Source organism: Canis lupus, chromosome 22 (assembly GCF_003254725.2).
Source record: "Canis lupus dingo isolate Sandy chromosome 22, ASM325472v2, whole genome shotgun sequence".
Classification (NCBI taxonomy): Eukaryota; Metazoa; Chordata; class Mammalia; order Carnivora; family Canidae; genus Canis; species Canis lupus.
In genome coordinates, this window is record NC_064264.1 from 48,443,220 (window position 1) to 48,469,719 (window position 26,500).

Here is a 26,500-nt window from a genome sequence, read left to right on the forward strand (position 1 = left end):
CATACCGGCTAAGGGAATGCAAATTCTCAAGCCCCACCCCCGAGCTACAGGATCAGAAACTCTGAGGATGGGGCCCGAAGATCTACTAGTTAGCCCTGCAGGCCATTCTGATGCCCTCTGAGGTTGAAGAACCCGATAAGGTAGGTCTGGGGTGACACCCCAAAATTTACATTTCTTAGGATCCAGGTGTTGGAGGTGTGAGAGCCACACTTAGAGAAGCACTGGCCTAAACCCTCTGATCTATGGTTTGTCCAGAGCCACACAACTGCTCAGAGCCTGTCTTTTCTCTTTGGCCACAAACTGCCTTACTGCTGTTTCTTCTCAGGTCTGAGGCCGTGTACACGGCCCTTTTGCACTTCCACCTTCATCAAATATGCAAGCGTTAAAAAAATACAGGTCAGTACCGCATACTAAAAATTTGTCTCTTTGCTCCTTTCTAGAAACTACTCACACCTGCTGCCCCAGGTCCCCCCCCCCCCCCCCCGTACTTCTAATGCGCTCACTTGTGTCAACCCACACCGCCACAAGGGGCCCCTGCCCTGCTCCTCTCTGGGTTCAGCTATAGCCTCTCCCTTGAAACCTCTCCACCTGGCTTGAGGCCCGAGAACTCCTGCGAGGCGCAAAATAACCAGGGCTGCGGACCTGATGTACTTGGCGGGAACCTCACAGGCTCGGGATCTATCAGGGGGTCGCTTGGGGTGCTAACCTGCTGCCGCTCGCCCTTTCTCCCCGAGTAGGAAGTCTACAGCGAGGAGGAGAAAAGGGGGCCCCGGGGGCTCAGGAAGGGGGGATGGAGACGGTGAAGCAGGAGCTCCCATCTGGAGGGTGGGGACAGTGACTGTGTCCCGCCCCCCCCCCCCCCCCCAGCGGTCCCAGCCTCCCAGGTCCTGAATCTCGCTCCCTTCATTAAATTCCGCAAACCAGCTTCCAACCTCTTCCTTTCCCCGCCGGGGCTTTGCTCCGTCCGGTTCCTGGAGGTGGGGCACGTGGGGGGGGGGGCGTCCTGGGGATCGCCGGGCTGGGGGACACCCGGCCGCGGCGCGGGGAGGGGAGGGGAGCCGCCCCTCCGAGATTAAGTGTCTCGCAGCCCCGGGTGGTGCCGGAAGGCCGCGAGTGTGGCTGGGGGGGGGTGCTCACACCCGCTTCCCGCGCGACCGCGACCCCGTAGGGCCCTGGGTGGGCGCCCACGCACCCCCTTGCACGACCTCAACCAGCGAGCGGCGGAGGCCGCGCCACCGACCTCCCTGCGGCCCTCCGGGCTGAGCCGGTGCCGCGCTCGCCTCCCGCGCTCCTCACGGCGGCAGGACTGGCGTGTCCCCGTGGCGCAGCGCGCTCCCCGGCGCTCCCCGGCGCTCCCCGGCGCTCCCCGAGCTCGGTTCGGGGGCGCCGCGCGGAGACACGGGCTCTGGCTTCGGGACCGAGTAAGGCGCGATCCGAGGGCGGCTCGCGGGGTCCGGGGGGGGCGCTCCGGCCGCGGCCCCCCCCCAACCCCCGGCGCACCTGCCCCCGGGCCGCGCGGGGCGGGGCGGGGCGGGGCGGGGCGGGGCGGGGCGGGGCGGGGCGGGGCGGGGCGCGCTGCGCGCAGGTTGCCGACCCGGACGCTGGAGGGGGCTGTGGCTCTCTCGCCGTCCCGCGGCCCCGGCGGCCCCAGCTCCCCCCGCCGAGGGGCCGGCCCAGGCCCGGGGAGGGGCGCGACCGCCGGCACTTCCCGCTCGCCGGCCTCGGAGGCGGCGGGTCCGGCGCGGGCGCGGGCGCGGGGCGCGGGGCTGCGGGCGCTCGGCCGGGGCGCGGGGCGCGGGGCGGGGACGCGGCCGCCGCCCGCTTGGCGCCGCTCCTCCCCGCGCGAGCGGCTCTCGGCCCGGCGTCGAGGCGGCCATGGCGACCCTGAGCCCGCTCCCCACCCACCCCGCCTGCTCCGCCCTCCCCTCCGCCCCGCGCCACCTCTGATGGCTCGGACCTCGGCCGGCCACCCCCAGCCCCGCTCGCGCTCCCGCGCCGCCGCCGCCGCCGCCCGCGGGTATTAATAGCCGAGCGCCCCCGCCGCACGCGCACCCGGAGCCGCCGCGCCCTCGGCAGCCGGGCGCTCGGAGCCGCTGAGCCCGGAGGCCCGGAGCGGGAGCCGGCGCCGCGGAGGTAGGAGGCGCGGGGCGAACAATGACCGCGGCCGGCGGGGCGGGCGGCAACTTGCGCGCGTCGGGGGCGCGGAGCCGACCCGCGGGGGCCGCGGGGGACACGGGGGCGTGCCCGCGGGGTCCTGCGCGGCGGAGGCGGGCGGCGCTGGGGTAGGGCTCGGGTCCGCCGGGCTCGGGGCAGCCGCGGCACAATAGCAGGGGCGCGGGGCCTCCGGGTCCCGGGCACCCTCCGCGCGGCGCGCACCTCCGCGGACCGGGCCGCCGGGCTGCGCGCCCCCCGCCCCCGCCCCCGCCGCCGCCCCCGCCGCCCGGGCGCCCTCCCCCCTCGGCTTCCTCCAGCCTCCCAGCCTCCCAGCCCACCCGGCGCGCTGACAGCGCGGGACGCCTCTTCCGCGCCTCCGGCCGTCGTGCTGGCCCCGGGGGCGGCCCGCGGGCGGGGGAGGGGCCGCGGCTTGGGTGCCAGGGCGCCGCCGGGTGCAGCCGCTCGCCCACGCGCGGCGCGAGCACCTCGGTAGGTGACAAAGAGGAACACACCCTCCGCCTAAGTTCGATTTGGTCTCTCCTTACCGCCTGCCTTTATGGAGAGCAAACTTGGTTTTTTTGTTTTCTTTCTTTTCAAGCAAAAGACACAGATTTCTGTGGTGAGCATTTCGAGACAGCAACTTCTGATTGTGGTTTTATGATTTAAGTTCCGGAAACTTTAGCTGTGTGATCGGCCAGACCCTTGAGTGTGTGTGTGTGTGTGTGTGTGTGACTTGAGGGGGGGTGGGGGGATGCGTTCCCCGTGATCCTTCTGGACTTGGTGTGTCGTTGGGGCCCGGCTGCCTTGGGGTCGGTGCAGGACCCCAGAAAGGAGGGAGGTGGGGCTCACAAAGGAACGGGGCCCCTGCCATCAGATGGGCTTCTGGAGAGGTGGGCTGAGTGCCTCTCCTCTGGAGCAGCGGAGCGGTCTGCGCTGTCTGGGGCCTTCTGGAGTACCCTGGTGGCCTCTGGCTGTTCCATTTTATTATTGTTAATGCCTTTCTTGCTAGCTTCCCAGGCTCGACCTGCTCGGCCAGCTCTCCCCGGTTTCCCCTGTCCCCCCAGGGCCTGGACTTTTCTGGGCCACTACCTCCCCACCCAGCAGGCAGTCTTCCCAGAGCCAGACCCCTTGGGTTAGGGTTAATGTGTTTTGCACGTGGTGACTTGCCAAGCCCATTTCTGAACATCCCCTTAGCATTGTCTTGCTTCTCTTACTCCCCCTAAACTGGAGTGCAGGAAGAAAGGCCTTTTTGGTGCTGAGAGCTTTGAGGGAGTTGCCTTAAAAATCGCCCTCATTGTTCAGTGGGGTGGGTGGGCCCTTCTGATATCTCTCCTGTCTTTGGCTTTCTTCCCTCATTCCACAGCCTGCTGGCTGGGGGTTTACCCTCAGCCTTTCCAGAGGGTTGGTCCTCTGGTATGACAGTTTCTGACCATGCGCTTCGTATGTGGGTTCAGCATCCACATGGCTCACTTTATATTCTTGCAGCATCGTTCTGCAGCAAGGCACCAATATTGGAGTTACTCCAAGCACAACAAAACGTTTGTGTTTTTAGAATGTCTGGCTAATAGATCTGCCTCTGGGTAAAATAAATAGACATTATTGGCCAGTGACTGGCTCACCGGGCAAAGCGTTGGTGGAGATACTGAGTTGATGCCTCCCTAGCCCAGGCCTTCCCAGAATCTCCTGTTTCTTTCATGTGGGCAGGAAACTTGAAATAGTTGGTGATGATGTTGTGCCCCATTGGGTCACAGATTCTATAGCCCACCCCTTGTGAATTGGTGCGTGGTGGTTCATTTAGGGAGTTTGTCCCTATGGAAATCCTGCAGTTAGGTTTATAATGTGCCTTCTCACATTGATAGTCTCTTCCTGGAATTTGTATAAGTGATTTCATTCCTTGGGTCATAATAGAACACTAATGCTACTCTGTAGCCAAATTTACCACAAGGAAATTTAAAAAATCTACCCTAGAGAGTTTTCTTCTGGTGTGTTGCACTTATTTCATAATTATTTTGAGCCCGAAGGGAACCTGGGTGGATGTTTTTTTTTTTTTTAATATTTTATTTATTTGTTTGTAAGAGACACACAGAGAGAGAGGCAGAGACACAGGCAGAGGGAGAAGCAGGTTCCATGCAGGGAGCCCCATGTGGGACTCGATCCCAGGTCTCCAGGATCACGCTCTGGGCTGAAGGCGGGGCTAAACCGCTGAGCCACCCAGGCTGCCCGATGTTTTTTTGTTTTGTATTTCATTAGAGAAACTGTCCAAGGAAAGTTTAAGAATTAAATACAGTATCGAAAAGGTTGGTTTTTTTAAACGGTGGAATTCATCCTCTCATACTCATTGAGCATAGCAGAGTTTAATTCATTTGGAAAACAATAGAAATTTTTAAGGAGGTTGCTTGCGACAACCATCAGAAGCAAAACCTTTTTCCATCCTAGAAGAGGTTAGAGCCCACTGGAGAAAAGGCAAGAGCCCGGTCTTCTTGTGCGCTCAACACTCTATAGGAAAGATGACATTGTGACTTTCCCAGAGAGCGGGGCAAGTTTTGCGGATTTGTAGGTCCCGAGCCAGTGATTTGGTAGCATTGAGTCCTGGGCATTTGAAACCAGCCCTTTGTAACAGGCCTTGCTCATCTCCGCGAACTGCCTCGTGTTTTGGAGAAGTGCACCTTCCCCTGTAACTAAAGAAGCTCCAGAAAAGAGAGGGGCCCATATAATACCCGAATATAGTCGCAGGCTGGAGTCCTTTCCACCCTGGGTGTACAGGTGTATGTACCAGGTAGGCTTTTCGGTTGCGGTGCCTGCCTCTCCCTCATCCCTGGATGCTCGTGATTGAAAGGCGGGCTCTCCGGGCCTGGCTACGGAATGGGAAGCCGTAGGTCAACTTCTTTTCCTGGCTTTTGAATGCGTAGAGTTTCTCCGTCCGCCTCCGTTTCCTCCAGGTTAACCGCTTCCACATGTCCAGAAAGATCAGAGCCCAACGGTTTCCATTCAAATTGCTCGAAGTACTGATTTCACCAGCCTCCTTATGCCAAATGCTGCCTTTGTTTTTAATCAAGAAGCCCCTGGCAAATGTTGATTTTAAAGTGGGAAACTGGCTTTTTTAGGCTGTCCTTGTGCTGGTTTTCAGCAGTTAAAAATGTTTTGCCCAGTGGATATGCTAAGCAAAAGTGAGCACTTGACAGATATTAAATATGGTGCCTCTCAGCTTTTGATATTTGTGAACTAAGCCAGGGACCATCAGGTACACCATGACTAAAATTGAATACATGCTCAGTATTGGCTGGGACCCTAGGTTGGGATGGCGGTTTTCTTATTTTAACGGGGGATGGAAATACTAGACAAACGAGAAGATTGGCAAGTAAGTGTTGTGGGAATTCATCATTTGCACTGAATTAATTTCATGTGTAAAATTGTCATATTTATGCATACATTTTCAAACAAAGGAGCCAGCGGCCAAACCAGATTGCTTTTAACTCTATTATGACAATATTTCTTAACCACAAGAGTAATGTCACTCTGCACACAGACTTTGGCTTCCCATAAACGTATCTTGTAAAAGAAAGCTTGTCAATCCAGTATTATGGGGAGTTTCATTTTTTGTTCTCATCCTGTTAACTCAGGATCTAGTATAGGCCTGGCACATAACACTCCCTTGGGAAATACTCGCAGTGAATATATAAACCTCGTTTTTGATGTCTTTTCCAGTTAGCATTTAAAGTTTTTTAAGGTTGCTATTCTGGGAATTTGAAAATTTGATATTTGATTTTGTTTCCGTTTCATTCTAATTTAACAATTTAAATTAACCTTTAGGGGGGCCTGGGTGGCTCTGTTGGTTAAGCATCTGCCTTTGGCTCAGGTCTGGATCCCAGGGTCCTGGGATGGAGCCCTGCATTGGGCTCCCTACTCAGTGGGGAGTTTGCTTTTCTCTTTCTCTCCCCTCCCCCCCATGTGCCTTCTCTCTCTCTCAAATAAATAAATAAAATCTTTTAAAAAAATTAACCTTTAATGCTGGGTAACATTGTAAAAAGACTATATCTTTTTTTAAGGAGACTATTCAAGCTTAGACCTAACAGCACAAAGAAGAAAGTAGAACTTCTCTGAGAAGCTAGCTTCTGGGAGAATTTTCCTTCTTCCTGGCGTACATTTTCTAGAAGTTTTATTAGTGAATGTCCGTTGGTGGTAGCATCTGTGTTTGTATGCCTTTAAATATCTTTGTTCTGGAATGATAAATGCCCTGGGTGTGCAATTCTGGATTGCTGTTGTATTAATTGACTGTCTCCTGGTTCCATTGTTGCTGCTGCAGTGTCAGCTCAGGCTGATTGTTTTTTTGTGAGTAGTCTGTCTTTTCTCTCTGGCTGCCTTTTTTTTTTTTTTTTTTAATAGGCTTTATGCCCAGCATGGAGCTCAGTGTGGGACTTGAACTCACAACTCTGAGATCAAGACCCAGATGCTTAACCAGCTGAGCCACCCAGCGCCTTTCTGGCTGCTTTTAAGATTCTTAGGAGTTCTGCCCTTTGACTATGTCAAGGTACAATTTCTTTTCTCCTTGACTTTGTTTTTTTTCTTAGATTTTATTTATTTATTCATGAGAGACACAGAGAGAGATAGGCAGAGACACAGGGAGAAGGAGAAGCAGGCTCCACGCAGGGAGCCCGATGCAGGACTCGATCCCAGGACCCCAGGATCACGACCTGAGCCGAAGGCAGATGCTCAACGGAAGGCAGATGCTCAACCACTGAGCCACCAGGTGCCTCCCCATTTTTTAAAGTTCTCCTTGACTTTGACCCCCTTCCTCTCCTACACTTGTTTCTCCCACCTCCTCCCTACTCTTCCCTCTCTACTCCTCCCTCCCATCGTCTTACCAATGTCTTTCTGTTGCCCAGTGGCATTTTAGGGCCTGGGCATGTCACCATCTGTCCGTCCACTCCTTCACCTTTGGCCACTCTGGTCGTTTGGTTTGGGCTATCATGCATGAAGCGGTCTGAACAGTTGTGAACAAGTCTTTGTGTGGAGATCTGTTTTTATCTCTGGCTCTTACAACAAGTATATGCATAACTTTATAAGAAGCTACAGTCCCAAGTGTTTGTACTGTTTTCCATTCTACCAGTGACATCTGAGCATTCCAGTTACTGTAATCCCCAGTAACCCTGGAAATTGTGTCTTTTTCATTTTAGCCATTCTGGTGGATGTGTCCTGGTGTCTCATTGTGGTTTAATTGTATATTTCCCTGATGGCTAATGGTTGCTTTTCATGTGCTTATTGGCTATTTGTTTATCGTCTTTTGTCTATTAAATCTTTTGTCTTTTCACTTGTTTTTTGTCTGGTCATTTCACATAGCTTTTGAGGATAATTGACATGATCAACTACACATCCTTAATGTCATTTTATTTTATAGTTGTGGAGATTATATATTCTGGATACAAGTTCTTTGTTAGATCTGTGTATTGTGAATATTTTCACCAGTCTGTTTTGACCTTTTTATTTCTTGATGCTATCTTTTGAAAAGCAAAAGTTATCAGGAAAACATTGTACATGATCTAATTATTGAGCTTATTAAAGGCCAGGGAATTTATTCAACGTTGGAAAAATAACACATTTTTATGTGTAAGGCTTAGGCTAGTGTTGCTCTTTTCAAGAGTTTGACTTCCATTTACTTTGAGGGTGATGGAGCAGTTTTATTCTTTCCTAACTAAAACTTAGTTGAAGAGACTTAAACTTGCAAGAGAAAAAAATACCAGCTTATTTTGAAAATCTGAGGAAACAAGGGTTTAAGATTATGATCAGATAAATTTCTAAAATTCAGAGCTGTATTTGTTTTTTAGAACACAGAAGAATTATGGGAAAGAAATATTTTTGAAATCAATACAAAAATGGAACCCTAGGGAAAAGCAAGATGTAACATATAAATTTTATTTCTTTTTTATTTCTTTTTTAAGATTTATTTATTTACTTGAGAGAGAGCAAAAGCACATGTGCATCAGGGGAGGGGCACAGGGGTAGGAAGGAGGAGAGAGAATCTCCAGTAGACTCACCACTCAGCGAGGAGCCTGATGCAGGGCTTGATCCCATGACTCCGAGATCATGACCTGAGCTGAAACCAAGAGTCAGACGCCCAATTGACTGAGCCACCCAGGCGGCCCAAGATGGAACATTTTAAAAAGAAGGCGGAATGGTGTATGTAGGTAGTTATGAGAGGGTTTTAGTTCTTCTATTTTGGCAGGAGTTATTCTTGTTGTCTCTGTTTTCTCCTCATTTTCTGAACTGGATAATAAACATTATTTGGTCAGAAAGTATATTTTCCTAATTTTTGTTTCTCCTGCCCAGAGAAGGTAAATAAATATTGGTTGATCTGAATTAAAATATGTGTAATGAACACCCCATGACATTTGAGAATGTGAGAGGTAGAAGGTGGTATCAGAGGTAGCAAGAGTTGGGAGTGTAGGCGCCGGAACCAGGCGGCTCTGCTGTCCATGTTTGTGATGTTGGGCAAGTTACTGGTGCTCTTTCTCTGAAACCTGAGGGGAACCTTTAAAAGCACGTTTGTCTTAAAATTGTAGAATGTCTGGCTGATAGTTTAAGCCATCATCAGACATTCACTTGCCTCAAGGAATTGTAAGGGTCTCCCAGTTTGGTGTCCCTGCTCACAGTATCATCAAGGACCCAGGTTCTTTCTCTCTTTCCACCCTGCCATCCCCAGCATGTTGCGTTTCGTACTGGGGCTTGTTGCCTAGTGGTTAATTAGGCTGCCGCCTCCTAATTAGCTATTATGACTAATGGCTGCTACAGCTTCATCCTCTCACACACCTGGTACAGTCAGGTCAGTAATAGCCTAGGCTTCTTCAGGCTCCTTTCATCATCAAGCCAGATCCTTCCCAGAAGCCTCCAACATCTGGGATGTGTGTGAAGGGGTTTCTGGGGAATATTTCTGTGCCCTTAAAAAGAGACCCAAGGACTAGGCTGAATGTGATGCCTGGAGCCATAGCAGCTATGTTGTGGTCAGCCTTGGGATGAAGGCAAGAGGATGATGGAGCTGAAAGATGGGACCAGAGTCCTTGTGGGTGTCACTGAATCATTGATCTTCCTGCACCTGAAGCTTAGTATTCTTTTTTTTTTTTTTTTTAAGATTTTATTTATTCATGAGGGACACACAGAGAGAGAGAGAGGCAGAGGGAGAAGCAGGCTTCATGCAGAGAGCCCGATGTGGGACTCGATCCCGGGTCTCCAGGATCGGGCCCTGGGCTGAAGGCGGCGCTAAACCGCTGAGCCACCCAGGCTGCCCTAAAGCTTAGTATTCTAAAGAATACTGGGCTTCATGTGCTAAATAATAATTTTACTTACTTTCTAGTTCTCTTATTGCCATCCAAAGCATCTTGGCTGATACATTAGTTGGAAGATTTTATCTTTCTTCCGATGTTTACCATTATCTCTGAGAAAACATGTTTCTCTTTATTAATTATGTGGGAAGTGACTTAGTGGTCCTACCAAATGTCTGTGAGAGATGAACTGTTTTTAAGGGCTTTAGGCATTTGATATTGTGTGTAAGTGTTGCAACTAAATCAACATGAATTTACCTTCTTAAGGTGTCCTTGTAGGACATCTGTTTAGAATTGGATCATTTGGCAGTTTGGATTACAGGAAATATTTTGAGAATAACTTCATTTCTTTAAGAAAAATGATGTCAGAACCTGCTATTTTTGTCAACCTAGAATGACATATACTTAATATTGCTTAGGAGATTTTTTTTTTAAGATTTTATTTATTTATTTATGAGACACACAGAGAGAGAGAGGCAGAGACACAGGCAGAGGGAGAAGCAGGCTCCTTGCAGGGGGCCTGATGCAGGACTCGATCCCTGCACTGGGATCGTGCCCTGGGCCGAAGGCAGATACTCAACCACCGAGCTACCCAGGTGCCCCTGTTTAGGGGATTTTTGAGGAGACATTATTAATCAGAGATTGATGTCTCCTTTACAGTCCTATTGGAGGTTTTGGTTCTCTGCCATCAGATCTTATTGGAAGCCAATGTTACTAGTGGAGTGAGCTACTTGAAAACGTCAGGATTTGGATAAACCAGAGGTTTACCAAATTAAAAAAATTAGACACAAATATATGTAAGGAAAAGTTAAATGATTTTGTAATAACTTTAATATTAAGCAAATGAATTGAATGTAAAATATCCAGGTGAGTGAAATACAGACTATGGAGCAGTAATATTTCTATTTCCATTTAATTGATACAACTTTTAAAAAGTTGTTTAAAAAAATCTCCCTCAGCCCCCCTTCCCCCATTACCATCACAGTAGCCAGCTGACCAGGGTAGTTTGCATATTCAGTGCTGTTTTATTTTTACTCTAGTTTATGTAAGGGCTTATCAAGTCAACAGATATTTATAAACATCTATGTTGAATATATTAACTACCATTGGTTCCACAAAAATAAAGCTCAGTCCTTGTTCTCAGAGCATGGCATCCAGGGTGGATGGGAGAATTGTCGAGTAATTATAAATAAAAGGTAAAATATGACAACAACTTTGCAAAAGTTATAGTAATGGTGGAAGTTTCAGGATAGTAAGACAGTGGATCCTGATTGGAAGAAGTAGCAATTGAGCTGAGCTTTAATTAAAGAAGTATGTTTTTGTTTAACATTCACTTTGTAGCATTTTTTTTTTTAAAGATTTATTTATTTTAGAGAGAGAGCACAGGTGTGAGTAGGGGGAGGGGCAGAGGGAGAGGGAGACTCTCCAGCAGACTCCTGGCAGCGCTGGAGGTGGGGCTCGATATCACTCCTGTGATTGTGACCTGAGCTGAAATCAAGAGATGGAGGCTTAACCCCCTTAAGCCACCCAGGCGCTCCTCATAGTATGTTCCTGTAACAGGATTAGAAAGTATTCACATATAAAACAAAGTAAAAAATCCCTTGTAATCCTGCCATTCAAAGATTATGAAAATTAAAAGTTGGTTTATTTCCATTTGACTTTTGGCAACATTTGGTATATTTCCAGTATTTTTTACCTGTGCATGCGAACATACCTTTTTCATAATTTGAGAGAATGATGCGTGTACACTGAGAAGCCACTTTTTCTGCTTTCACATTGAATGTTTTCTGAATTGAGTTTTCTTTGAAATGAAAATGTTTAATGCCTTTGTGATATTACTCTTATGTGATTCTATGTAATGTAACTAACATTACCCTTTACCAATAATTTTTTTTTTTTGCTTGCAGTATTTTGCTGTATTGAACCATCTGTACATAAATCTATGGTACGAGCATCCCTAGGTCTCTTGTTGCAAGGGACAGATGCCTATCTTGAGCCACAGGATGCAGAATAGGGGTATTTCTTAGTTTTTAGTACCAACCTCAGAAAGGGCAGAGGTGGATCTCAAGCATAGAGACCCAGATTCAGAGTTGGCCCCTATGGGGTGTCTCTCATTGTATCTTGACTATTTTTGCAGGGTATCACTTTCACACTTTGGGTTACCCTTTCCACTGGCTGGTCAGGACAGTTTGGTGATGGTGGTGGAGGTGTAGGGGAGGGCAGGACGTATAGCATCCATGGCTCCTGCCTTAATATCCAAGATTCCTCTAGCCATCCTAGTGATTCATCACACATTTGAGCGCTTTCACTCCCCCTGGGAGAAGTGCTCAGATTGCTCCCTCTATGGTGAAGTATGGTGGGATCACCTAATGGAGTGTGAACCTCCCCCCTCACCTCCCAGAGGAGGCCTCTTTTTTAGGCTGCAAAAGGGACCACTCCTCTGGTGGGGGGTGTGTCTGGGGCAGGGGGCCAGGGAGACTTGAGATATAGTGCCCAGACACCATTAGCCTTTCCAGATGGATAGGATTGATAGGCAAACATAGGGAGGAAATAAAACCTTCCTGGTGCAGGGACCAGCAGGGGAGGGACTGGCAGAAATATAAAAGCGAGGCCTCTGCCCCACTTCCTCCCAGGGCCGTGCAAAGCTTAGCAAGTTCACCATCACATTAATGCTGTCTGTGCTCCAAGAGCAGCAGCTCTAACCTAACGATTCCTTATGAGGAGTGTCATAAGTCATTTGTCACTTGTAATATATTATCCCCACAAGGATGTTCACTCGTGGTCGAATGCATCTTCCAGAGTGGGGAAAAAAAAAGGGGGTAGAGCTTGCTCAGGGCATGTTTATAGCATACCTGGCCTATAAATCTGGAGGTTGAGAAAGACCCAAAGTAGAGCCAGGAGCCCTCCAGTAGGCTAGAATGGGCGCTGTGCATACTGCTTTATTTTCTTCTAACGTGAGAATTTTTACCTGCTGACTTTTCTCTGTTGTGGCGGAAGCATTTAAGAAGTGAAGGTGCTAGATCTTCGCAGCCCTGATCCCCGCCTCCCCCCCAGCAAAACATTTGTAACACATCCAAGTCTTGCCTATTTTTCATATTCCCAATTAAAGCAGTGCCTGTTTCTGAATTCCATTGGCATCCCTTTCGGAATAGTGCAGTGCTTCGAGAGCTTACGGGGAGGGCGGAGGATGTAGGGCAGGGGTGCCACGCTGGGCAGAGCTTGTTTCACACAAATGGGTAAGGAATTCCTCCCTTGTCACCAGAATTAGTTCCTGGAGGTCGGGTTAGGGGCCATGTGCCCAACTTCCCTTTTTTCTTCCAGGTCCTTAGAAAAGAGCCTCTCTTTGATAGATTAAAGGAAAATCTTATCACAGATCATAGGCATGGGGACATCACAACTCTTTAAATTCTTAACGTCTTCACAAGTTACAAAGAGTAAAACTGATCTTACTTTTTTAACAAAGATCCGTTGAGCCCCTTTCAGAAGGTAGGTACTGTTCTTGACATTCACATCAGTGAACCAAACAGACACACATCGTTGTCTTCAAGGGGATCATATATAGATTTTTTTTTTTGTCCAAAAGAAGACATTTCTGGGCAGCCCGGATGGCTCAGCGGTTTAGCGCCGCCTTCAGCCCAGGGTGTGATCCTGGGGACCTGGGATCGAATCACATGTTGGGCTCCCTGCATGGAACCTGCTTCTCTGTCTGCCTGTGTCTCTGCCTCTCTCTGTGTGTATCTCTCATGAATAAATAAATAAAATCTTAAAAAAAAAAAAAAAAAAAGCAGGAGCCAGGGGATTCATTCTCAGCCGTAGAGGAAAATAAGGAATGGTAATTGAAAGAAGGTAGTCTCTTAAGATACAAATCACTGATTCAATAACTTACTTGTAAAAGTCCTTGGGATCAGCAGTTTTTTTTTTTTTTTTTTTAAGATTTGGAAGTCAAGAGGGCCCTTGGCCCTGAGAATGATTTAAAAAAGGATATATCTCTTAAGGGAAAAGGGAATTGAAATTGCTTCAAAAGGAAAGTACCTGTGCATCTATTTTTTTAAAAATCAAGATTTAGTGAAAGTGACTTTTTTCCTCCTGTATACAGTTCTGTGAGTTTTACCATGTGCACCGATTTGTGTGAATAATACCACACTCAGGACATGGAACCATGTCAAACAGCTCAAAAATTTCCACATTGTTCCCGCTTTATAGTCACTGTCTTGCTTCTCCAGCCTCTGTAGACACTGGTCTTTGCTCTGTCACTGCTGCTGCTTGGTCTTTTACAGAACAATGTATAAATGGAATCGTAGAGCATGTAGCCTTTTGAGACCTTTTCAGTCAGTGTGACATCTTTGAGGGTCTTCTAAGCTGTTGGGAGCATTCATGATTCTTTCACTTCCATGGTTCTTTCACAGTATTCCACTGTATGGGCGTACCAGGTTTGTGTAGCCATTCACTTGCTGGAGGATATTTGGATTGTTCCCAGTTAGGAGGAGTTATGAATACAGTGTCTATAAATGTAGAGATGCTATAAACTTTCACGGGTAGGGTTTCTTTTTTAAAATATTTTAAAAATTTTATTTATTTATTTAGAGAGAGTGCAAGCAAGTGTGAGCAGGGGAGGGGCAGAGGGACAGAGAAAGAGAGAATCTCAAGCAGACTCCTCGCTAGTGTGGAACCCTTTGCAGGGCTCGATCCCACGACCCTGAGATTGTGACCAGAGCTGAAACCAAAATTCAGATGGCCAACCGACTGAGCTATCCAAGTGGCCCTCATTCATAGATTCTGATGCGAACATAGTTTTGAATTCTCATGGGCAAATACCCAGAAGTGGAATCCTCACCAGCTCTTGATATTATGAGCATTTTTCAGCCTAGCCATTGTAATAGGTATGTAGCAGTATCTTAGCATGGTGGTTTATTTTTTTAAACAAAACGTGCCAAAAACACACCTGTAAAAATGAACCCTGTCAGCTGCTTGTTTTGTGATGGTGTAGACCAAAAAGAACAATTGTGTATATAAAATCCCAAAGTGTAATAGTGCCGACAAGAAGGAGATATGTTAATCTTGGCTGCGCTTATCTCAGAGAACTGATAGGGTGTATAGTTTTGATTTCAGTAACTATTTTGCTCATTCTCTACGTGAATATATAGTGATAATAATTCACAAAAACAGTGATAGAAATTACTGAAAGGCAGTGTAGGTATGGAGAAAACACAGGCTTCAGGGCATGTATTAATTATCTATTGCTGCATGATGAATGGCTCCTAAATTGAGTAACTTAAACCAATAGTAAATATTAATTGTCTTGAACAGTTTCTGCAGGTCAGGTTTTTGAGGGTGGCTTAGTTCCTGTCTGCACATTTGCAGTAAAGATGTCAGCTGGATCTGTAGGATCTGCTTCCAAGGACACTCCCCCCCGCCCCCACCCCCACCCCCTTGTAGCCTCTCCTTGAGCAGGATGCTTGAGTGTCCTCACAAGATGGCGGCTCGCTTCTCTCAGAGTGAGTGACTTCTGAGGAGTCCAAGGTAGACGCTGCCATGACTTTTATGAGCTAGGTTTGGAAGTCATACACTGTCACTTCCATAGCATTTTTGGTCACACAGGCCAGCTGTGATTCCAAGGGAGGGCACTACACAAGGTTTGGATGCCTCTGCACAGGGCTGAATCCCAGGACCCTGAGATCATGACCTGAGCTGAAATCAGGAGTTAGACACTCAATCCACTGAGCCATCCAGGTGCCTCTCCTTTTTTTTTTTTTTCCCTTAACAACATTTTCTTGTGTCTAGTTTACTCTAGGAATACAATATAGAACTTATAAAATATATGATAATTGACTATGTTATTGGTAAGGCTTCCAGTCAGTGGTGGGTGATTAGTAGTTAAGTTTTTAGGGAATCAAAAATTATACATGGATTTTTGTCCATGTGGGGAGTCAGTGCCACCAGCTCTTGCATTGTTTAGCGGTCAACTGTAAATAAAAACGGACTGCCTGGCAACTTACAAGAAGCTCATGACATGGTAGGTATCATTTATATTATTAAACTATGAAGCTTTAAATCTTAACTGCAGGAACATATCAACAAAGACAAACACATTAGATAAAGATAAGTTTGTTTTTAGCAAAGGTATTGGTCATGGCTTCTTTCACTTTTATTTTTGATGCATGTGTATTTAAAAAAATGTTTTTAAAAAATTTTAAAAAGATTTTAAGTAGGGCAGCCCCCGTGGCTTAGCGGTTTAGCTCCGCCTTTAGCCCAGGGCGTGATCCCGGAGATCCAGGATCGAGTCCCATGTCAGGCTCCCTGCTTGGAGCCTGCTTCTCCCTCTGCCTTTCTCTCTCTCTCTCTCTCTCTCTCTCTCCCCCCCCCCCCCCGTCTCTAATAAATAAAATCTTAAAAAAAAAAAAAAAAAAAGATTTCAGTAATCTCTATCCCCACCGTGGGGCATGAACTCCCAACCCCGAGATCAAGAGTCACTTGCTTCACTAAGTTAGCCGGGCACCCCCATATTTTCTATGTATGTTTAATTTTTTAAAAATATTTTATTTATTCATGAGAGATACAGAGACAGAGGCCTAGACATAGGCAGAGGGAGAAGCAGGCTCCATGCAGGGAGCCCGATGAGGGACTCCATCCCAGGACCCTGGGATCATGCCCCGAGCCAAAGGCAGATGCTCAACCCCTGAGCTATCCAGGTGTCCCTATATTTTTTTCCTTTCCTTTTTTTCCAGTCTTTGTGAAGTAGCGAACACCAAATTCATCATCTTGTCTTGTTCTCTGTCTTGTTTGAAGCAGTACCCCCAGCGAGAACTATGTTAGTCTAGGTCTGCCGTGTGCTGTAAGGACTCAGAGACCTTTGTGATGAGTTCAGGGCTGTCTGGAGAGCATATGTGAAGGATCAGCTCATTACATCTCTGCCTCTTTGTAGAATTTTTAGAAAATGCTTACTTGTAAACGTAATTTAAAAATACATCAGTCAGCACCCTTTGACTTAATTGGAATAGTCCGGAAAGCTTTCCTGTTCAAAGCGATCATGATGTGAGGTAACTCTACCTGTTTTGCTGTCACTGAAAAGAAGGCGGCTGCACGGAATCTGGTGTCTTGGCCTCCTTTTCTGTCTTCACCTCTTGTGTTCCATCCTCCCCCTGAGCTGCCCCCAAAACCAGCCACAGGAGCCCTCCTGTCTCACACCTTCCCATCTCCACACCAGCTCATCATCCCTCAGCGTGGAGTGCAAGGGATTTCTACCCAGTTCTTCACCCAGTCCCTGCGCACCTCCTTCCAGAAGCCTTCCTAAGGCTTCTGCCCCCCCCCCCGCTTTTTTTAAAGATTTTATTTATTTATTCATGAGAGACACAGAGAAAGGCAGAGATATAGGCAGAGGGAGATGCAGGCTCTTCGAGGCAGCCCAATGTGGGACCCGATCCCTGGACTGTGGGATCACACCCTGAGCCAAAGGCTGACACTCAACCACTGAGCCACCCAGGCATCTTGGCTTCCATCTCCTTCTGGGGGCTGATCTGGACCCCCTGTTTCTATAGTGTGTTTTCTCTCCTCACCACTCATTTTACTTATTAGAGTTCTCTTAGCACTTCTGAGTCTCAGGCTGAGCACTAAGTGCCTTAGATATACTGACTCATTTAATCATCCCTACTGCCCAGATTTGTATTCCCCATTTTGTATATGAGGAAACCGAGGCACAGAGAGTTTAAATGACTTGCTAAAGGTCATACAGCTTATAATTGGCAGAGCCCAGGAAGAAGCTTAGGAAGTTGGAGTACATGGGTGGATCAGTGGTTGAGCATCTGCCTTTGGCTCTGGTCGTGATCCCAGGGTCCTGGGATTGAGTCCTGCATCAGGCTCCCCACAGGGAGCCTGCTTCTTCCTCTGCCTATGTCTCTGCCTCTCTCTGTGTGTCTCTTATGAGTAAGTAAATAAAATCTTAAGAAGCTTAGGAAGTCTGTCTCCACTTACTGAGATCCCCTGCTACTGAAGTATTTTATACGTTTGCATTCCTGGTGCCTGGCAAAGTGCCGGGAGCTTAGGAGGTGCTCAATAAATATTTGTTGATACTTAAAATTGCCTTAAAAGGTAAACTTTGTCTCAGATAATTTCTTACATTTCTTTGTAAAATGTAGTCCCCCACCTCCTGGCCTTCTGCAGGATGATGAGATTCTTGAGTTTATTTCTTATGCTACTCATTGAGCTGCTTGTGTCTTGTCACCTACCTCTTCTTTTGTGGTTACACACTTAGCTTGCTACTTGAGATGAACACGTGTGTAAAGTTCTATGTAAAATAAACATTTATGTGTGTTGAGAAAAGGGTTTTACCCATGCTTTTCCTTTAGAGAGGACTTATATGAGTGGTCTCTAGTTTTTCCTTTGAACTTTATCTAAATGTCCCATATTGAATTTTTACTGCTTTTGTAATTATCCAGTCTTGTTATTTAAAATGAGGAAAGTAGGGGCACCTGGGATGGCTCAGTTGGTTGAGTCTCTCCCTTGGGCTCAGGTCATGATTCTGGTGTCCTTGGATGAGTCCCACATCAGGCTCCCTGCTCAGTGGGGAGTCTGTTTCTCCCCCACTCATTCTCTCACTTTCTCTCAAATAAATAAATAAAACCTTTTTTTAAAAAAGAGAAAACTGGGGATCCCTGGGTGGCTCAATGGTTTAGCACCTGCCTTTGGTCCAGGGCGTGATCCTGGAGTCCCGGGATCAAGTCCCATGTCAGGCTCCCTGCAAGGAGCCTGCTTCTCCCTCTGCCTGTGTCTCTGCCTCTCTCTTTCTCTCTCTCTACAGAGAATAAATAAATAAAATCTCATGAATAAATAAATAAAATCTATAAAAAAAATGAAAAAAGAAAAGTAAACTATGTTTCAGAGACACAAGAAGAGGAAAACCTAAGACATTTTTCTGCGCATGAAGCAGAGCCAGTTCACATATGTGAACAGTCGTGTGAGACATACTTCAGGCATTGCAAATCTTTCCCTGCTGTATTATTGAAACCATCTACTTGAAGGTTGTTTTCTTTGTCCTAGTGTTTCCACGGCACAGAACAAAGGAATATAGGTGCTCATGACACTTGGGTGAGAGGTGGTCTTCTTGGGGAGATGGTGATGGAAAGAAAGGTGGTTCTTTATTTATGGTGTGAAGTTCAAGAGTGCCTGGGGTTTGTGCTCCAAGTCGTGGGATGCTTTTGTTTTGAAGGTAGAATAATTCATAAGGATGAACTCAGACTCTAGACTTTAAGAGCCTGAGAAAAGTGATAATAATGATCCTGAGGTCACATACATGAATCCCACAGTCAGCATGACCAGGTCCACAGTCCTGTGGCTGCAGGATGGTGACTGGCGGGTGGGGGTGGAAACATTTGCTTCACCAGGCTGACAGGTAAATTAGCATGGACTGGAGGGGATAAGAAACTGTCCTGGGGGCTTGATTCCTTTTATTGAAAGATGGCCATGCTTTGCTGTACTACCCCTGAGACACCCAGAGGTTGTTTTGTCTCTTAGCCATGCCAGTCTGTTTGGGTAGCACCTGGGCACTGTTCCATGTCTCTATCCTCCTCACCCCCACTGTCTTCCCCCAGCCAACTCAGTACTGGGATTGGACAAGAAGAAAAGTTTGTCTTTAGGTGATGGTAAGGACCATCACCATACCTGTCCAACTGATTCCCTGAAAATTGCTTGAAAGTCTACTGCATGAGCTAACAGCACCTAGGAAACACGTTCTGGCTTCTCCTTGGAATCCAGCTACTTGGTGTGAGGCCCTAGAACCCCTGGATTCCTATTGGGGCCCTGTACTTGGCACTTTGCGTTTATTTTTACTTGAGCATTTATTCAGTGAGGAAGATATCCTCTCCATTTTACAGAAGAGGAAACTAAGCCGTATATGACTGGGTAATGTGCCCAAGGTCACACAGCTAGCTAATGGAGGTGAAATCAGATTGTCCTAAAGCCCATCCTCTTCTTTTTAGCTCAGGGTGGGATCTTCCCACAGTATGGCTGCATCTTAGCCCCCCCAGAACTGGGGTCAGAGCAGATGGACCCCGCAAGGTGATGGTCACGTCCTGTCTTTTATTTGAAAATTGCATTATGCTGTTCATTGTGAAATATTTTTTTTTATTACTTTTGATTTTTAATAAGAGTCGCTAAAAATGATTCTCTTAATGATGGGAGCTGTCTTGGCACTCCCTTCAATTTTGCTCCCAAGGCGAGTGCCTCCCTTGCCTCTCCCTAGTCTCAAGTGGCAGGCACTTGTGTAGACAGCATGATGACAGTCTCATCAGCCAGCAGAGGATTTCCTCATCCTTTCCAGCATTGTAATACTATTTTTTTCTTTCCTTCAAGAAATTTTTGGGGGCTGAGTCACAGTCATAAAGACATAATCTGGGCTTCACCTTTGAAGATGCTGCTCTGCCTCTGACAGACACGGTTCATACTGTGGGTTACTTACAAACCCAAGTGTGGCTAAAGCCACATGTTGGAGTCACCATAGCCTGGTGTTCTGTAACTGGATGCTCATGTTTGGGGGGTGGGAAGGAGTTTGGTTTTTAAACTGAAGCCATATAATACAGGAGCTGTGAAATAAGGCTTTCCAGCCCTCTGGCAGGTGGGTGCTTTTGGCCTGCTGCCGGGGCATGTGCATCATGGGGCTGCAGCCTGGGCCAGACTGCTCCCTCTGTCTCCCTGGGGTTGCCTCCAGGAGGGCTTGGGTGGCCTGGGTGGCCTCAGTAGATCACAAGGCCAGCCTCATGCATTTCACGTGGGAATTGGCTGTGTTTCAGAGTCTTTTTTTTTTTAATAAAACATTAAAAAATAACCTTGTTTCTTGTGCGTGTGCCCTTTTTAATTGCAAAAGTAATAGGTCATGGTAGAAATTGAAAAGTAAAGTAGTCTGGCAAAACACAGATTGCTTTCTTCTTTATTTTCGCTTTATAGTTTCTTGGGTTTTTTTGCTTTTTAATTAAGGCCAACTTTGCTTTTTAGAGGAGTCTGAGGTTCACAGCAAAAAGGAAGAGAAAGTACAGAGTTCCTATATATACTCTTTATCCCCCAGGCCCCCATTATCAACATCTACATTTTCCTTAATGTTTCATTTTCTTCAGATATATAATATATTATACAGATGTTTTATGTGTTTTATGAATTTCTCCCCCACCTCAGTCTTGCTTCAGTAATACTTAAATTAATGTGATTAAGGGGAAAGGTCTGGTGAGGTCATTTCCTGTTGACCTTTCCTCTGAGGAATGCAGCTGAGCTCACAGTGGGGAGGGGGTGGTCCCCTGACGGCTTGCCCTTGGAATATTTATCATGTGGAGATTTCCCAGAATGTGCTTAGAAGGCTTTCAGGGGCTAGAAGAACTCTGCCCATCCTGTCTTTTTTATCAGTGGATTTTTTTTTCCCTTCAGTGGTATTTGGGGGAAGGGGTCTGGGAACCACTTTTCATTAGAAATGTTGAGCCTTTCTCATGCATTAGAAAATAGAACTGTAGCAAGAGTGTTTCCAGAACAGTCTTGAGTGTGAAAGGAAACACCTAGCTCTGAAGGATGCCTCTGGGAATTAGTACTCCTGTGGGGCTTGCCTGTCTGCCAGCTTGGGGGCTGCAAAGTGGTGCAGGATTTCCAAGGGGGTGCGTGTGCGAGAATTGGGGAAATGTTTGCCTTCTCAGTGATGTGTGCTGGGGAAAAAAGCACTTTTCCCTGGTGAACCTGTAGATGCTGGCTTATTTTGTTCACATCTGTTGTAGCTACTGCCCAGCACAGACTATGGCCTACAGTCACGAGTGGTCATCAAACTGAATGAGGGAACTGAGGTACCCTTTTGGGGCTTCTTGGTGAAATTACCTTGAATGTCTCAAACCTGAGCTGACTGACCTCACCCACTGTTTGGCCCAAATCATCTGTAAAAGCTTTGAATTAATTAATTTTTAAATATTTCACTTATTTATTTGATAGATTGAGCACAAGCAGGGGGGGCACAGCAGCAGGAGAGGGAGAAGCAGGCTCCTGACCAAGCATGGGGCTCGATTCCAGGACCCCAGGATCATGACCTGAGCTGAAGGCAGACAGATGCTCAACCCCCTGAGCCACCTAGGTGCCCCAAAGCCTTGAATTTGTAGTCACAAATCTACAGTTAGTCTAACTGTATTCATCACCCTGGTCCTTGGACACTGTTTATCTACTCCAGAGTACCCATCCTGTAGCTTCTGGACTTCATTTCAGTCCCTGCTATGCATGGGCCCATTTAGTCTCTTTGACATTAGAGAATCCTTAAAAAGGTTCTATGAATGGCTGAGGTGCCTTTCTTTTTATTTTTTTTTTAAGATTTATTTATTTATGATAGACATAGATTGGCAGAGACACAGGAGGAGGGAGAAGCAGGCTCCATGCTGGGAGCCTGACGTGGGACTCGATCCCGGGACTCCGGGATCGCACCCTGGGCCAAAGGCAGGCACTAAACCACTGAGCCACCCAGGGATCCCCCTGAGGTGCCTTTCAAATTGGAGCTTTGAGAGCTGAAAAATGCTCATTTAGGGGAAGAAAAACTTCCTTAGTGACCATAAAATCCGACTTCAGTGGCCAATGACTTGAATCCTCCTGGCTACCTCCCTTTCGATGAATTCTAAATAAATTGCTGGGTTGCTTGACTCTGAGCAATGCTGTTGGCACCAATGCCAAGTCTTACTTTGGGTGAACCTTGTATCTGAAGATTATGGGGGAGAGGAGGGAAAAAAAGGATCAGGGAATTGGCATGTAGGTATTTTGCCTCCATTAATGTTTGTCGATTTGCAGGCTCTGTTGGCCATTGTGAGGGAGCACCGAACATCTGGACTCTGTTTACCTGACACCCACTGGGCAGCATTTCAGGGACTCTTGTTTTGAGAAGGAAAAAAAGAGTATTTTAATTCGAGACTGAAGGAGCCAGAAAGTCTGGGGTGTTCTTGGTGGGTTTATGTTGAGGTCTCTTGATTTTTTCCTGATTGAATCTCTTGACTCTTGATTTGTATTTGATACCACAACAGAGCGACACATCTGTGGCCTTTGCTTTATAGGCATTTACACCTACTACTGTGAATCCAGTGGTGGCATTATTAATCCTTTAGAGAGCTGAGATTTTTATTTATTGTGAAACAGGCTTGTACTCTTCATTGTTGAATGAGGTCTATAGCATTCTTCATCGCTGTTGTTCTAGCTTCCTTCTCTGTGACCTCACGTGTATTTTCGTGTGAGAGGAGAGTCTCTGATTTATGACATAGAGTCAGTCTGGCAGGCCAAGAAGTTCAGCAGTTAGGGCTGCTCGAAGTGAAATGATAGGATTTTTGCTTAATCCTACCATTTATGTTAAAAATACTATGATGTTTCGTTTGATTTAAAATTCTTTTGCTTGAGCCTATTTTTGAGTTTGTGATATCTTTAAAAAATTGTAAAATTGTACTATAATTTGGCAATTATGTATTAAAGGAAATGAAACATTTTCTGAGAAATAGTGTTTTAAGGCCGATTAGAACTATTTAATTATGAAGAGGTACCCAGAGCATGCCACTCTGCGCATAGCCCAACATGCCTTAGTTTTAAATCCCAGTAATTCAGAGTTCACAGCAGTCTGAACTCTGACAGACTGAAGTTTGTTTTAACAATGCAATGGGGAAAAGATTTGTTAAGCAAATAGGGACAATAAAGTCATATGGGGAAAGTTTATTCGCTGTAAGAGAAGAGACTTTTCCAACACTTGGGAAGGAATCATTCATGATTCTTACCATTAAAACAAACCTGGTAGGACTCTTTTATGTGATAATCTCTCATCATGTAAGAGCATAACATCCAGAAATACTTCATGCATCGACATTAAACATAAATGATACCATATACTATATATGTTGTGTTGTATGTTCTTTTCACTTAATACACTCTGAAGATTGTTCCAGATTAATATGTACAGATCGCTCTTGTTTTTTTATTGGCACATCATAACCATTTTATAGGACTGCCTTCAGTTATCTGTAAAGTTATCCTGTTGGTAGACCTTTAGGTTGTTTCAGAGATTTTGGTCTTATAGACAGTGCTGCAGTGAGGATCCTTGATGTCTCTTTGTGAGTATATCTGAAATATAAATTCCTAGAAGTAGGATGTGTGTCAAAGGGATATTTTTTTCAGTGTAGATATATATGGCCATATTGCCTTCCCAAGAGTTAATACTCATTTATTCATTTTACTCTTACATAGTATTTAGCATGTGCTAAAAACTATTATTATTATTATTATTAATATTAACAAATATTAATTTGTTTAATCCTGAGAGAGACCCTTAGAGGTACTGTCATGATCACAATTTTACAGATGGGGCAAAGAGACCATCTCATTTGGCATTTTTCTTTTTGAGGTTGGGGATGCCTGGGTGGCTAAGCTGTTGAGCATCTGCCTTCAGCTCAGGGTGTGATCCCAGGGTCTGGGGATCAAGTCCCGCCTGCGAGGAGCCTGCTTCTTCCTCTGCCCATGTCTCCGCCTCTCTCTCTGTGTCTCTCATGAGTAAATAAATAAAATCTTTGAAAAAATAGTTGAGATTGGACATATTTTCAAATGTGGACAAGCCATTTGGATTTTCTTGGCAATCACTCCATTACCTATTCCTGCCTTTGCCCATTTTTCTCTTGGGTCACCAGTATTTTTCTTGTTGATTCGCAGGAGTTCTTTTGCATATGGAGAAAATTAGCTGTTTGTCAAATGTATTTCAAATATTTTGTCCTACTTTGTAGTTTCCTTTTTGGCTCTGTACTTTATTGGTCATTTCCTCTATAGTGTCTCGAATCTAGGTTATGTTTAGAGAGATCTTCTTCAATCTGAGAGCATTTTTAAAAGTCTCATATTTTCTTACAGAGCTTTATGGTTTTTTTTAAAAAATTTATGTTGGTTTAAAGAGTAACATAGGATCCAACTTTATTTTTTCTAAAAACAGTCAGTGGTATTGACATGTAGCTATAAGAGAATAAAAACCAAACTCCCAGTAGATTAGCATTGGGGGGGTCATACTATTGTAATAGATTCTGCTGTGACTATTGACAGCTGCACCATGCTGTTGGCCATATGGCCCATGTTTATAACATGGCTTTTTTTTTCCCCTTTGTGCCCAATTCTACTTTCCCTGGAGTTAATAATTATCTAGCATTTCTTTGCTTCATTTTCCATATACTTACCTAATTTATTTCAGAACTCTCACTCTTACCTAAGTCCCTTAATGAGTATTTGAATTTGTTAGATGCCAAGATAGTCTATGTTTTCTCCTCGAGGAGATTTGTCTGGAACTGTTCTGAGCTGCTGCAGTCTAGGCTATGTTGCTTTCTGGCTTGGTCAGCACCCTTTAATGTCCCCCATGGATGCCCCAGACATCCTTCTGTCTCCAGCACCTGATGTAGGATCTCTGGCCTAGTCAGCATCAAGGATCTCTCCTGGGAGTGCCCCTTGCTTCTCCTCCTGAAATCTGTTTCCTGAAGCCTATCTCATCGTTTCCATGTTTTCCCTTGTCATTTTGGTGGATCCCCTCATACAGTGTGTGGGGAGACCCCATGGGCTGAAAGAAGCTCTGAAAACAGGATGATGAGGTGGAAGGCTGTTCAAGAAGTACAGGTTCCAGGTCCTCCTCTGTACTTCCTACTAGGACAATGACTTAGCTTTCTGAACTCCTTCCCTCCCCCTCCCAATGTGGTTAGAGTAATGTGTTTGGTTAACTCAGTACTTGGTATGTACAGTATTATCACTGTATAGAGTGTTCACTGCTGAGCCAGATTTTTTTCTTTTGACTGCTTTCTTCAAAAACTTTGTTTACCTGGAGATAATTTACTTCTTAATAACTTGCTTAATTTTCTACGTATCTATTGTTAATATCTTCCAAATAATTCCAACAGATCGCCAAATTTTTTTAAAAAAGATTTTATTTATTTGGAGACAGATTGCTCATGAGCAGAAAAGGGGTAGGGGCAGAGAGAGAAGCAGACTTCCCGCTGAGCAGGAAGCCTGATGCAGAGCTCCATCCTAGGACCCTGGGATCATGACCTGAACCGAAGGTAAACACTTAACCGTCTGAGTCACCAGGCATCCTGAGATCCGTCAGTTTTCTTTCAACTAATTTCACCAAACTCTGAACACATCATATAACAATTCCATTTTTTTAAAAAGATTTTATTTATTTATGAGAGACACACAGAGAGAGAGAGAGGCAGAGACACAGGCAGAGGCAGAGGAGAAGCAGGCTCCGTGCAGGGAGCCCGACGTGGGACTTGATCCCAGGTCTCCAGGATCATGCCCTGGGCTGAAGGCGGCACTAAACCGCTGAGCCACCCAGTCTGCCCCATATAACCATTTCAGCCTCTTCATCTTTTTTTCCCCCAATGTCTGCGACACTCTTATCATCTGACTCCTCTCTGAATGGGTTGTACTCTAGACCTGGTACACAACCATCACTGAGAGGCTTTCCTTCACTGTTTTCCTTTCCTGGACCCATTCTTTTCTGTATTCTATATACTCTAGTTTCATAGTTTACTGCATTGTTCTGATAGATGCCTACTCCAGTAGCTTTCTCAGAAAGGTGCAATGAAGCTAAATTTCTTTAGAATTTTAAAGGCATGGAAAAATGCCTTTAATTTATGCTTAGATTTGCTTGCTAATTTTACTACATGTGGAATTAAAAATTGAAAATAGGATCTTTGAAATTTTGAAGATGTTGCTCCCTTGTCTTCTAGGATTCTTTGTATGGGACTTATTTCCTTTTTCTTTCTCTATGAAACGTTTTAGAATCTTCACCTAATTCTTCATATTTTCACAATATTTGGCATATATCTCAGTGAGTCCTTTTAAAATTACTTCTGGGCATTTGCTTTTCTTTTTAGTTTGGAGACCTTGGTCTATCAGTCTGGAACATGTCTTGAATTTAAAAAAAAATACTTTCTTTTAATTCTTTCTGTAACTCCTATTATTTGAGGATTAGGCCTTACAGATTCCGTAGTTATCTTTTTAAATTTCCATTTATTTATTTTTTTGCTCTG

At 45.8% G+C, this 26,500-nt stretch overlaps 1 protein-coding gene across 5 annotated transcripts in view; it reads left to right on the top strand.

The window, feature by feature from the left end:
- FARP1 (FERM, ARH/RhoGEF and pleckstrin domain protein 1) overlaps nucleotides 1-26,500 on the top strand; it is a 288,775-nt gene that overhangs the window by 2,908 nt on the left and 259,367 nt on the right. For 2 of the 5 annotated variants that reach the window (XM_025441276.3, XM_049099413.1), the window contains exon 1: nucleotides 1,987-2,133. The exons of 1 other annotated variant lie outside the window; for it this stretch is intronic. The gene's annotated coding sequence lies outside the window, so the exon portion shown is untranslated. Of the gene's footprint in view, nucleotides 1-39; nucleotides 141-325; nucleotides 397-1,986; nucleotides 2,134-26,500 lie in introns of those variants that run through there. 2 more of the 5 variants (XM_049099408.1, XM_049099411.1) reach the window with 2 other exon arrangements.